At 50.4% G+C, this 10,064-nt stretch overlaps 2 long non-coding RNA genes across 5 annotated transcripts; both read left to right on the forward strand.

The window, feature by feature from the left end:
* The first annotated feature begins 617 nt into the window (after nucleotides 1–617).
* LOC120384716 lies at nucleotides 618–2,741 on the forward strand. The gene is made up of 3 exons (XR_005589055.1): nucleotides 618–880; nucleotides 1,179–2,024; nucleotides 2,335–2,741. It is a non-coding gene; the product is annotated as an uncharacterized LOC120384716 (long non-coding RNA).
* Nucleotides 2,742–3,102: 361 nt separating this feature from the next.
* On the forward strand, nucleotides 3,103–7,385 carry LOC120384715. 4 transcript variants are annotated; one of them, XR_005589054.1, is made up of 5 exons: nucleotides 3,103–3,213; nucleotides 3,838–4,193; nucleotides 4,573–4,696; nucleotides 5,308–6,342; nucleotides 6,651–7,317. It is a non-coding gene; the product is annotated as an uncharacterized LOC120384715 (long non-coding RNA). The 4 variants fall into 4 exon arrangements; XR_005589052.1 differs by lacking the exons at nucleotides 3,103–3,213; nucleotides 3,838–4,193 and adding an exon at nucleotides 7,338–7,385 and having other exon boundaries at nucleotides 4,396–4,696; nucleotides 6,651–6,997; XR_005589053.1 differs by lacking the exons at nucleotides 3,103–3,213; nucleotides 3,838–4,193 and having other exon boundaries at nucleotides 4,396–4,696; nucleotides 5,105–6,342.
* The last annotated feature ends 2,679 nt before the right edge of the window (nucleotides 7,386–10,064 follow it).

The following is a 10,064-nucleotide window of genomic DNA, read 5'->3' on the forward strand; positions in this document are numbered from 1 at the left end:
TTGTGCTGGGTTTAGTAGCAAGAGAAAAGAAGTCACAGGCCAGAGTCTACTGCCCTCGTGCAATGGAAAGAGAGCAAGAGCGATGAGTCTGCAAGCGTTGTTGATGCGAGGCAGAAGGCGTCCATCTGGGAGCGGAACCGCCACCACTCTCAATGAGATAAGTGTCGTCTTTGGTGATCGCTCTGCTCAAGGCCCATCTTGCTCCCGGTAGGGACGCCCCGTTAGCTGGGGCTGGGTTTGTAAGAAAAGGTTCCTGACTAGTTATGGTTACAAGGGAGACGATGACCCCATTTTCAGGGGCTGCTCATGTCTCTGGCTAGGACCAGTGTGTTCTCCGCAGCATATTAGATCCAGGGGGATGACTCCAGCTGGTGAGTTTCTTGACTTCTCCCACGTTTTTCTCTCTCTCTCCTCTAATGTGTTGGCCAACACACACTCTGTCTGTCTGTCTGTCTCTCTCTCTCTCTCTGTCCTTGCCTCCTCTTGTGCTGTCTTCCTTCGTAGGACACGGGCAGGTGTGTTAGGTGTGCATCCCCACAGGCTAGGTCTTGTGAGCTATGAACAAGTAGGGGACCGAAAAGATGCAGGACAGTGGGCGCTAGAGTGGAGCGGTGACTGTGGGTGTTGACTGAGTCTCTGCTCTAGTGGGGCTGATGTGGATGGGATGGGAGAGGGAGGCAGGGATGAGGGCAAGATTTCACGCATCAATTGTATTTTGTGTAGCGATGGCTCTTGCTTGGCTTATTTGCTTCACTTGCAGAGAAATCATCGGGGAGCAGCAGCAGGAGGAGAAACTAGCAGACGCGGACCTGGGCAGCCTGGACATCCTTCAAAGCACAGATTAACAGTCCTCAGCTTTCTGCCTTCCACATAACTGGCTGTGAGTAAGCGGTCGGTGCTTCGAATTCCTCGTCTGTTCTCGCTCCAGTTTTGTTCCTGGTCGGGTACATGGTTCTGTGGGGTTAAGAGGAGGGAAAGGCACAAGTCTCCTGTGCAGAGTGGCTGTTTTGAGTGTACGTGCAACAGGCTGCTTTCTAGTTGTGGTCCTGAAGGTGTAACGGAAGAAGGGTTATGGGTGGAGGTCTGGGGTGCGGTAAATGGGAGAAGAACTTATGTGATGTTGCCAACTGAGATGCTAACTCGTTTGTTTCTCCTCCACCCCCTTGTGCTGGGTTCAGGACCAAGAGAAAAGAAGTGGAGGGTCAGCGTCGGCTCACCTCACGTTACGGAAAGCGAGTGAGAGCGACGAGATTGCAAGCATTTTGGATGCCGTCCAGCTGGGAGCGGAGCAGCCGCCACTGTCAATGAGATAAGTATCTGTTTTGGTGATTGCTCTGCTCACTGCCCACCTGAATCTAGATACAAATGCCCCATTAGCTGGGACTGGGTTTGTAACAAAATATTCCTGACTAGGTGTGGGTTCTGAAGGAGACAAGGTCCCCATTTTCAGGGGCTGCTCATTTCTTTGTTCACAAGCGCTGTGTCCTCTGCAGAAAAAGTTGGATCCAGGAGGTTGATTCCAGGTGGCGAGTTGCTTGCCTTCCTCCTGTGTTTTTTTTTCTCTCTCCTCCAGTACGTTGGCCAACACACACCCTTTCTCTTTCTGTCCTTGCTTTTCCTTGTGCTGTCTCCCTTCGTACGACACGAGCACGTGTGCTCGGTGTGCATCCCCACAGGGTAGGTCTCGGGGGCCATGATGAAGTAGGAGGGGACGAAAATTGTGCAAGGTAGCGGGCGCGGGAGTGGAGGGGTGACTGTCAGTGTTAACTTGGTCTCTGTTCATCAAGTGGGGCAGATGTAGATGGGCTGGAAGAGGGAGGCAGGGATGAGGGCAAGATTTCAAGCATCAATAGAGATGTGTGTAGTGATGGCTCATGCTTGGCTTTTGCAAATACATTTCCAAGAGGAATTTCCCAGGAGCTGTAGCCGGAGGAGAGGTTGGCAGATGTGGACATGAGGAAACTGAACATCCTTCTGAGCAGACACGAACAGTCCTCGGCTTTCTGCTTCCCACGTAACTGGCTGTGAGTTAGCTGTCGGTGCTTTGAATTCCTCATCTGTTCTTGCTGTACTTTTCTTCACATGCCATGTGCTTCCTCGTTGGGCATGAGGCTCTTTGGCATTAAGGTGGGGGAAGGGCCAAGAGTCTCCTGAGCAAAGTGACTATTTTGGGTTACAATGGGTCCCTTCTAGTTGCAGGTGTAAAGTAGTGATGGGAGATGGGTTGAGGGCAGAACCGTGGGATACAGGAGCTGTAAAATGAAGAGACTACGTGACATTGCAGACGGAGATGCTGTTTTCTTTTTTTGCTTTTCTCCTCTCTGCTGGGTTTAGTACCAAAGAAAAAGAAGTCACACGTCGGAGTCTACTGCCCTCATGCGATGGACAGTGAGTGAGAGCAGCGAGCCTGTGAGCGTTGTTCATGCCAGGCAAGAGCCGTCCATCTGGGAGCCGAGCAAAGGCCATTGTCACTGAGATAAGTGTCTGGTTCGGTGATTGCTCTGCTCACAGCTCAGCTCCTGGTAGGGACACCCCATTAGCAAGGTCTGGGTTTGTAAGAAAAGGTTCCTAACTAGTGGTTATGAAGGAGACAAGGTCCCCATTTTCAGGGACTGGTCATTTCTCTGGGCAGGAGGGGTGTGTCCTCTGCAGCAGAAGGTTCAATCCAGGGGGAAGACTCCAGCTCTTGAGTATCTTGACTCCCTCCCATGTTTTTTCCCCTCTCTCTCTCTCTCTCTCTCTCTCTCCTCTAATGTGTTGGCCAACACACACTCTGTCTGTCTGTCTCTCTCTCTGTCTCTGTCCTTGCTTCTTCTTGTGCCGTCTCCCTTCATAGGACACGGATAGGAGTGCTAGGTGTGCATCCCAACAGGCTAGATCTCGGGAGCTATGAACCAATAGGAGGAGATGAAAATCATGCAGGGTATTGGGCGCTAGAGTGGAGCGGTGTCTGTGGATGTTGACTCAGTCTCTCTTCATCGAGTCGAGCGGATGTAGATGGGATGGGAGAGGGAGGCAGGGATGAGGGCTAGATTAAATGCACCAGTAGTGCTGTGTGTAGTGATGGTACTTACTTGACTTTATTAGTTTGCAGAGGAATCATCCAGGAGCCCTCACCGAACGAGAATATGCAGAAGTGGCCGTGAGCAGCCTGGACATCCTTCTAAGGAGACCTCAACAGTCCTCAGGTTTCTGCCTTCTGCCTAACTGGCTGTGAGTAAGCAGTGAGTGCTTGGAATTTTTGTACTCACTGTAATTTTCTTCATAGGCCATTTCCTTCCTTGTTTGGTATGGGGCACTGTGGGATTAAGGCTGGGGAAGAGACCAGAGTCATACTTGCCAACTTTCACTGGGTAGATAAGAACCCTGAATTCACAATATTCCAAAAATCAAGCTAATCCTATTTCAAATAAGGCCAAAACAAGCCAATTCCTAAGAACCCCAGCACTCAATGACTAGATCTCTCCTGGCGTGCAGTCTGGGAATGTGGTGGGTCCGCTGTGCACCCTTGACTCTCTCTCTCTCTCCCCCCTTTGCCCCTGCTTGCCGGAAGTAGCAAGCTACAACGAGCAATAAACTACAGGCCAAAACCAAGCCCGATTTGTATGTTTTATTTTCCCCCTTGAGATTTGGTGTGTGTGACCAGAGTCTGCTGTGCAAAGTGACTATTTCGGGTGTCGTTGCAAGGGGTGCTTTCTACTTGCAGTCCTACCGGTGTAATGGGAATAGGGTTGAGGGCGGAGCCCCACTGTGTGCGGGAGGGGAAAATAAGAGCCTACCCAAAGTTGCTGACTGAAAGGGTAACTGATTTGTTTTTTCCCCTTGTGCTGGGTTTAGTAGCAAGAGAAAAGAAGTCACAGGCCAGAGTCTACTGCCCTCGTGCAATGGAAAGAGAGCAAGAGCGATGAGTCTGCAAGCGTTGTTGATGCGAGGCAGAAGGCGTCCATCTGGGAGCGGAACCGCCACCACTCTCAATGAGATAAGTGTCGTCTTTGGTGATCGCTCTGCTCAAGGCCCATCTTGCTCCCGGTAGGGACGCCCCGTTAGCTGGGGCTGGGTTTGTAAGAAAAGGTTCCTGACTAGTTGTGGTTACAAGGGAGACGATGTCCCCATTTTCAGGGGCTGCTCATGTCTCTGGCTAGGACCAGTGTGTCCTCCGCAGCATATTAGATCCAGGGGGATGACTCCAGCTGGTGAGTTTCTTGACTCTCTCCCACGTTTTTCTCTCTCTCTCCTCTAATGTGTTGGCCAACACACACTCTGTCTGTCTGTCTGTCTGTCTCTCTCTCTCTCTCTGTCCTTGCCTCTTCTTGTGCTGTCTTCCTTCGTAGGACACGGGCAGGTGTGTTAGGTGTGCATCCCCACAGGCTAGGTCTTGTGAGCTATGAACAAGTAGGGGACCGAAAAGATGCAGGACAGTGGGCGCTAGAGTGAAGCGGTGACTGTGGGTGTTGACTGAGTCTCTGCTCTAGTGGGGCTGATGTGGGAGGCAGGGATGAGGGCAAGATTTCACGCACCAATTGAATTTTTTGTAGTGAGGGCTCTTGCTTGGCTTATTTGCTGCACTTGTAGAGGAATTGTCCAGGAGCAGCAGCCGGAGGAGAAATTGGCAGACGTGGGCCTGAGGAGCCTGGACATTCTTCTAAGGAGACATGAACAGTCCTCAGCCTTCTGCCTCGTGCATAACTGGCTGTGGGTAAGTGGTCAGTGCTTGGAATTCCTCATCTGTACTTGCTGTGATTTTCTTCACACTTTGCTTCCTTGTTGGGTGTGGGGCTCTTTGGGATTAAGGCTGGGGAAGGGACCAGAGTCACAATTGCAACTTTCACTGGGGAAATAAGCACCCCGACTTTGACAATAAGCCAAAAATCAAGATAAACTCATTTGAAAACAAGACCAAAACAAGCCAATCCCTAAGAACCCCAACACTCAATGACTAGATCTCCCCTGGCGTGCAGTCTGGGACTGTGGTGGGCCTGCTGTGCACCTCAACTAACCGTCCCCTTTGCTCCTCCTTGTCCGTGCTTGCTGGAAGCAAAAAGCTACAAGAAGCAATAAGTTACAAGGGAAAAAGAAGCACAATTTCTACGTGTTTTCCCCACAGGTTTGGTGTGTCTGACCAGAGTCATCTGTGCAGAGTGACTATTTCAGGTGTCGTCGCAAGGGGTGCTTTCTCCTTGTAGTCATAAAGGCGTGATGGGAGGAGGGTTCAGGGCAGAACCCCACCATGTGGGAGAGGCGAAAAGAAGCAGCTACCCAACATTGCCAATTGAGATGGTGACTGACTTGTTTTTCCGCTGGATTTAGTACCAAGGGAAAAGAAGTGACAAGTCAGTGTCTACTGCCCTCATGCGATGGAAAGCGAGCGAGAGTGATGGGACTGCGAGAATTATTGATGCCTTGAAAAAGCCGTCCAACTGGGAATGGAACAGTCATCGCTGTCAATGAGATAAGTGTCTGTTTTGGTGATTGCTCTGCTCACGGCCCACCTTGCTCCTGAAAGGGATGCCCCGTTTGAGGCTGTTTGTAAGAAAAGGTTCCTGACTAGCTGTGGTTTTGAGAGAGAGAGAGAAGATCCCCATTTTTAGGGGCTGCTCAGTTTTCTGGCCAGGAGCAGTGTGTCCTACGCAGCAGAAGGTTGCATCTAGGAGAATGAGTCCAGGTGGTGAATTGCTTGCCTTTCTCTCGTATTTCTCTCTCCTCTCTAGTGTGTTGGCCAACACTCTTTCTCAATCTGTCCTTGCCTTTCCTTGTGCTGTCTCCCTTCTTAGGATATCGGCAGGCGAGCTAGGTGTGCACCCCCACAGGTTGTGTCTTGGGAGCCATAAAGAAGTAGGAGGGGACAAAAATCATGCGGGGCAGTCGGTGCGAGACTGGAGCGATGACTGTTGGTGTTGTGGGGCTAAGACAGATCGACAGCGACGCAGGGAAGAGGGCCTTAATTGGGCTCTATGTAGTGCAGGAGTTCTTAAACTGGGGTTTAGGTCCCGTCAGGTGGCCGCAAGGTTGTCATCTGGGGGGTTATGAAATGTCATCCTCCATCCTAAACATCACCTTGCTTCCAGCATTTATAATGGTGTTGAATACACAAAAAGTGTTTTTAATTTATAAGGGGAGGGTCACACTCAGAAGCTTTCTATGTAAAAGGGATCATCAGTACAAAAGGTTGAGAACCACTGGTGTAGTGATAGTTCTTGCTTGCCTTCATTAATTTGCAGAGGAATTGTCCAGGAGTCTCAGCTGGAGAAGAAGCTGGCAGAAGTGGACCTGAACTGCCTAGACATCCTTCTAAGGAGACATGAACAGTCCTCAGCTTTCTGCATTCTGGATAACTGGCTATGAGTAAGAAGTCAGTGTTTTCAATTCCTTATCTGTACTCACTCTTGTTTCCTTCATAGGCCGTGTGCTTCCTCGTTGGGTACGAGGCTCTTTGGGATTAAGGCTGGGGAAGGGACAAGAGTCTCCTGAGCAAAGTGACTATTTTGGGTGCAGTTACAATGGATCCCTTCTAGTTGCAGATGTAAAGTAGTAATAGGAGATGGTTTGATGGCGGAGCCGTGGGATATGGGAGATGTGAGATGAAGAAACTACGTGACATTGCAGATGGAGATGCTAATTTGTTTGTTTTTTCTCTCCTCTGCTGGGTTTAGTACCAAGGAAAAATAAGTCACATGTCAGTCTACTGCCCTCATGCAATGGAAAGTGAGTGAGAGCAGCGAGCCTGTGAGCATTGTTCATGCCAGGCAAGAGCCGTTCATTTGGGAGCCAAGCAGATGTCACTGTCAGTGAGATAAGTGTCTGTTTTGCTGAGGGTTCTGTTATCAGCCAATCTGACTCCAGGTACAGACACCCTGTTAGCTGGGGCTGATTTGTCAGAAGAGTTTCCTGACTAGCTGGGGAGACAAGGTCCCCATTTTCAGGGGCTTGTCATTTCTCTGTTCACAAGCAGTGTATCCTCCTCAGGACAAGGTTGGATCCAGGAGGATGACTCCAGATGGTGAGTTACTTGCCTTTCTCCTGTGTTTCTCTAGTGTGTTGGCCAACACTCTCTTTCTCTCTGTCTCTGTCCTTGCCTCTCCTTGTGCCGTCTCCCTTCATAGAACAGGGGCAGGAGTGCTAGGTGTGCATCCCCACAGGCTTGGTCTTGGGAGTTATGAACAAGTAGGAGGGGATGAAAATCATGCAGGATAGTGGGCACTAGTGGAGCAGCGTCTGTGGATGTTGACTCAGTCTCTGTTCATTGAGTCCAGCGGATATAGATGGAATGGGAGCGGGAGGCAGGCTTGAGGACATTCATAGAGCACTGTGTAATGGTGATCCTTGCTTGTCTTTATTAGTTTGCAGAGGAATCGTCCAGGAGCCCTCGCCGGAGGAGAATATGCAGAAGTGGATCTGAGAAACCTGGACATCCTTCTAAGGAGACATGAATAGTCCTCGGGTTTCTGCATAACTGGCTGTTCCTCATCTGTACTTGCTGTAGTTTTCTTCATAGGCCGTGTGCTTCCTCCTTGGGTACGGGGCTCTGTGGCTGGGGAGGGGCCAGAATCTGCTCTGCAGAGTGACTATGTTGGGTGCCATTAAGAGGGCCAATGTAGACAGGAGAAAAGGGGCCTGAACCCTGATTACAGGGCGGTCACCCTTTCTTTAGTAAAATACTCCTCCTTTAAACCCGGTGTGTGCGGGGGGCGGGGGGAAGTCCCCAATGTGAAAAGATCTGGAAATAAACAGGTAAGGGAGGGATACTGCTGAGTGTCTCCTTTCTGATCAATCCTCCATCTCTCAGCGACACCCTTCCGGACTTACCTTTCTACCTCACCAAGAAAATAACTTTGTGCTCCCTAACCTTTACCAGAAAAGACCCCTCTTCCTTGTGACGCAGTCCCGTTAGTAGGGTTAGGTGCACCCACGTGCTGGCTCTGAATACCACATCATGTGCTTACAACACCTGAACATCAACACATTTCAGAAAGGATAGCCACATCAATCCCTTCGGACGTAGCCCTAGGAATCTCCTCTGTCTATCTCCAAAGAGACACAAAGCCTGGAATTTGGACACAGCTGAAGGAGCTGTCCAAATGTCTACAGTTGCAAACTCATCAGTGCGACGGTGTCTTTCTTGTGCACAAGAAAACAAAGGGTCAAAGTTGTGGTTGGTTGAGCGGTGTAAATTGGGCAGGGCAAAAGGACTTGAGGAAGGATGAGGTGGTAGTGAGGGTCTGAAAGGAGCCCCCCCACCTCACCTGTTTATTTCCAGATGGTGTGACATTTGCATGGTTGGGCCATTTCTTGGCTTTTTTTGAGAAAAGGGGTGAATTTTCCACGGCCTCCACCATCCCCTTACAGCTGCCCCTTGGCCACACCATGTTGCATCTGACCTGGATAGGTCGCAAGTAAGATTTCACTTCAAATCTCAAAAAAGTCCAGTAGAAATAATTGTGGGGGAATTTCCTGTCACTAAGAGAAAGGGAAGCTCAAGCCTTCTCAAGGGGTGGGGTGTCGCTCAGCCACAGGCACAAAAAGGCTCCCCTAGTTTAGGCGTGCGAGGGATAAGACCTTACAGCCTGGTTACAGGACAGTCATTTTGCCGGGCATGTCAAAGTGACCTGTGGTTTAATTTGCTTGGCAAAGGAGACCCAAACCTTCCTTACAGGGTGGTCCTTAAGCCAGGGGTGTTCGAATGAGGCAGAGAGAAAAGCGCTGTAAAGGAGAGACCTCCGTTCCCTCAGGAGAGCGTGGTCTCATTGCCCAGCAAGTGCCAGCGGCCCAAGAGGAGCTAGAAAGGGGAGACCTGCACCCTTCTCACAGGGATTGGTCAGTGGCAAAGAGCGTTTTAAAGGCTAGGTCCTAAGGAGCTCAAAGCCACAGAGACCTTGTGGTGATCTGCGTGTAATGTAATATCTCATTGTAAGGTGACGGGGCCAGCAAGAGTTAATTAACTCGAGCCAAGGTGGAGCGTTGTGTATATAGAAACCCGCCATGGAGACGAATCCCCTTAAACCTGGGGCTGGGATGGGAGGAGGGGTCAGAGGCCGAAATGGGAAAGTGCCCCAAGTCCATGCCTGGTTTCCTTGCTGTTCCTCTCGCTCTGTGTGCGTCGGCCTGGGCCCCGGCCCGGCCCCGGGCTCCTGGGCCCCCCAACTGTTTTTTTTTAAATAATATTAAACTGACCTTGAACCATGGCCGAACTTTAAAGACTGGTTAGGAAGATCTGTAAAGGAAGAGAGGTTTGAAATGCAGCCTGCATTGTTAGAGATAGAAGGGTAAATGTTAGCTCAGGTCTTGTCTATTTCTATAGCTGTGATTCAAAGATCAAAAAAGCAATATTAACATTTAGGAAGACACTGGAGTGAAATAGTGTTATTGTCTATATCGGGGTCGGCAACCTTTCACAAGTGGTGTGCCGAGTCTTCATTTATTCACTCTAAAATGGATTACTGGCATGCGAAACCTTAATGTTTTTCAGAAGGTCTCTTTCTATGTCTATATATTCTATAACAAAACTAGTGTTGTATTGTAAAATAAACAAGGTTTTCAAAATGTTTAAGTATCTTCATTTAAAATTTAAATTAAAATGTTGATCTTACACCGCTGGCCTGCTCCACCCGCTGCTGGTCTGGGGTTCTGTTCCACTAGGCTGCCAGCAGGCTGTGCGGGGCCCTGCCCACATACAGGGGGTAGCTATCTTCTCCCTGGTTCTGGCCATTCTCTTCCTCTCTCTGCACTGAGCTGAGGGTGGGAGTGGACCGAGCACAGGGCTGGGGCTGAAGGGTCTGGCCCAGGAGCTAGAATGAGGGAGGGGGCTCAGGGTTGGGGCAGGAGGTCTGGGTGTGGGGGCACTTAGCTGGGCAGCTCCCATTTGGTGTGAGGGGTGCAGGTGGGAATGTGAGTGGGGGTGCAGGAGCGCCCGCTTGGTGCTCAGGGTGGGGGTGGGGATGTGCAGGGATGCAAGAGTCAGGGCAGAAGACTGGGGCCATGTGAGGGGGTGCAGGTGTCAGGGCTGGGGATGGGGGGCTGAAGGAGTCAATAGGGGCCTGGGTGTGTGTGTGGGGGGGTGTGTGTGTCAG

Source organism: Mauremys reevesii, linkage group 16 (genome assembly GCF_016161935.1).
Source record: "Mauremys reevesii isolate NIE-2019 linkage group 16, ASM1616193v1, whole genome shotgun sequence".
NCBI lineage: Eukaryota > Metazoa > Chordata > Testudines > Geoemydidae > Mauremys > Mauremys reevesii.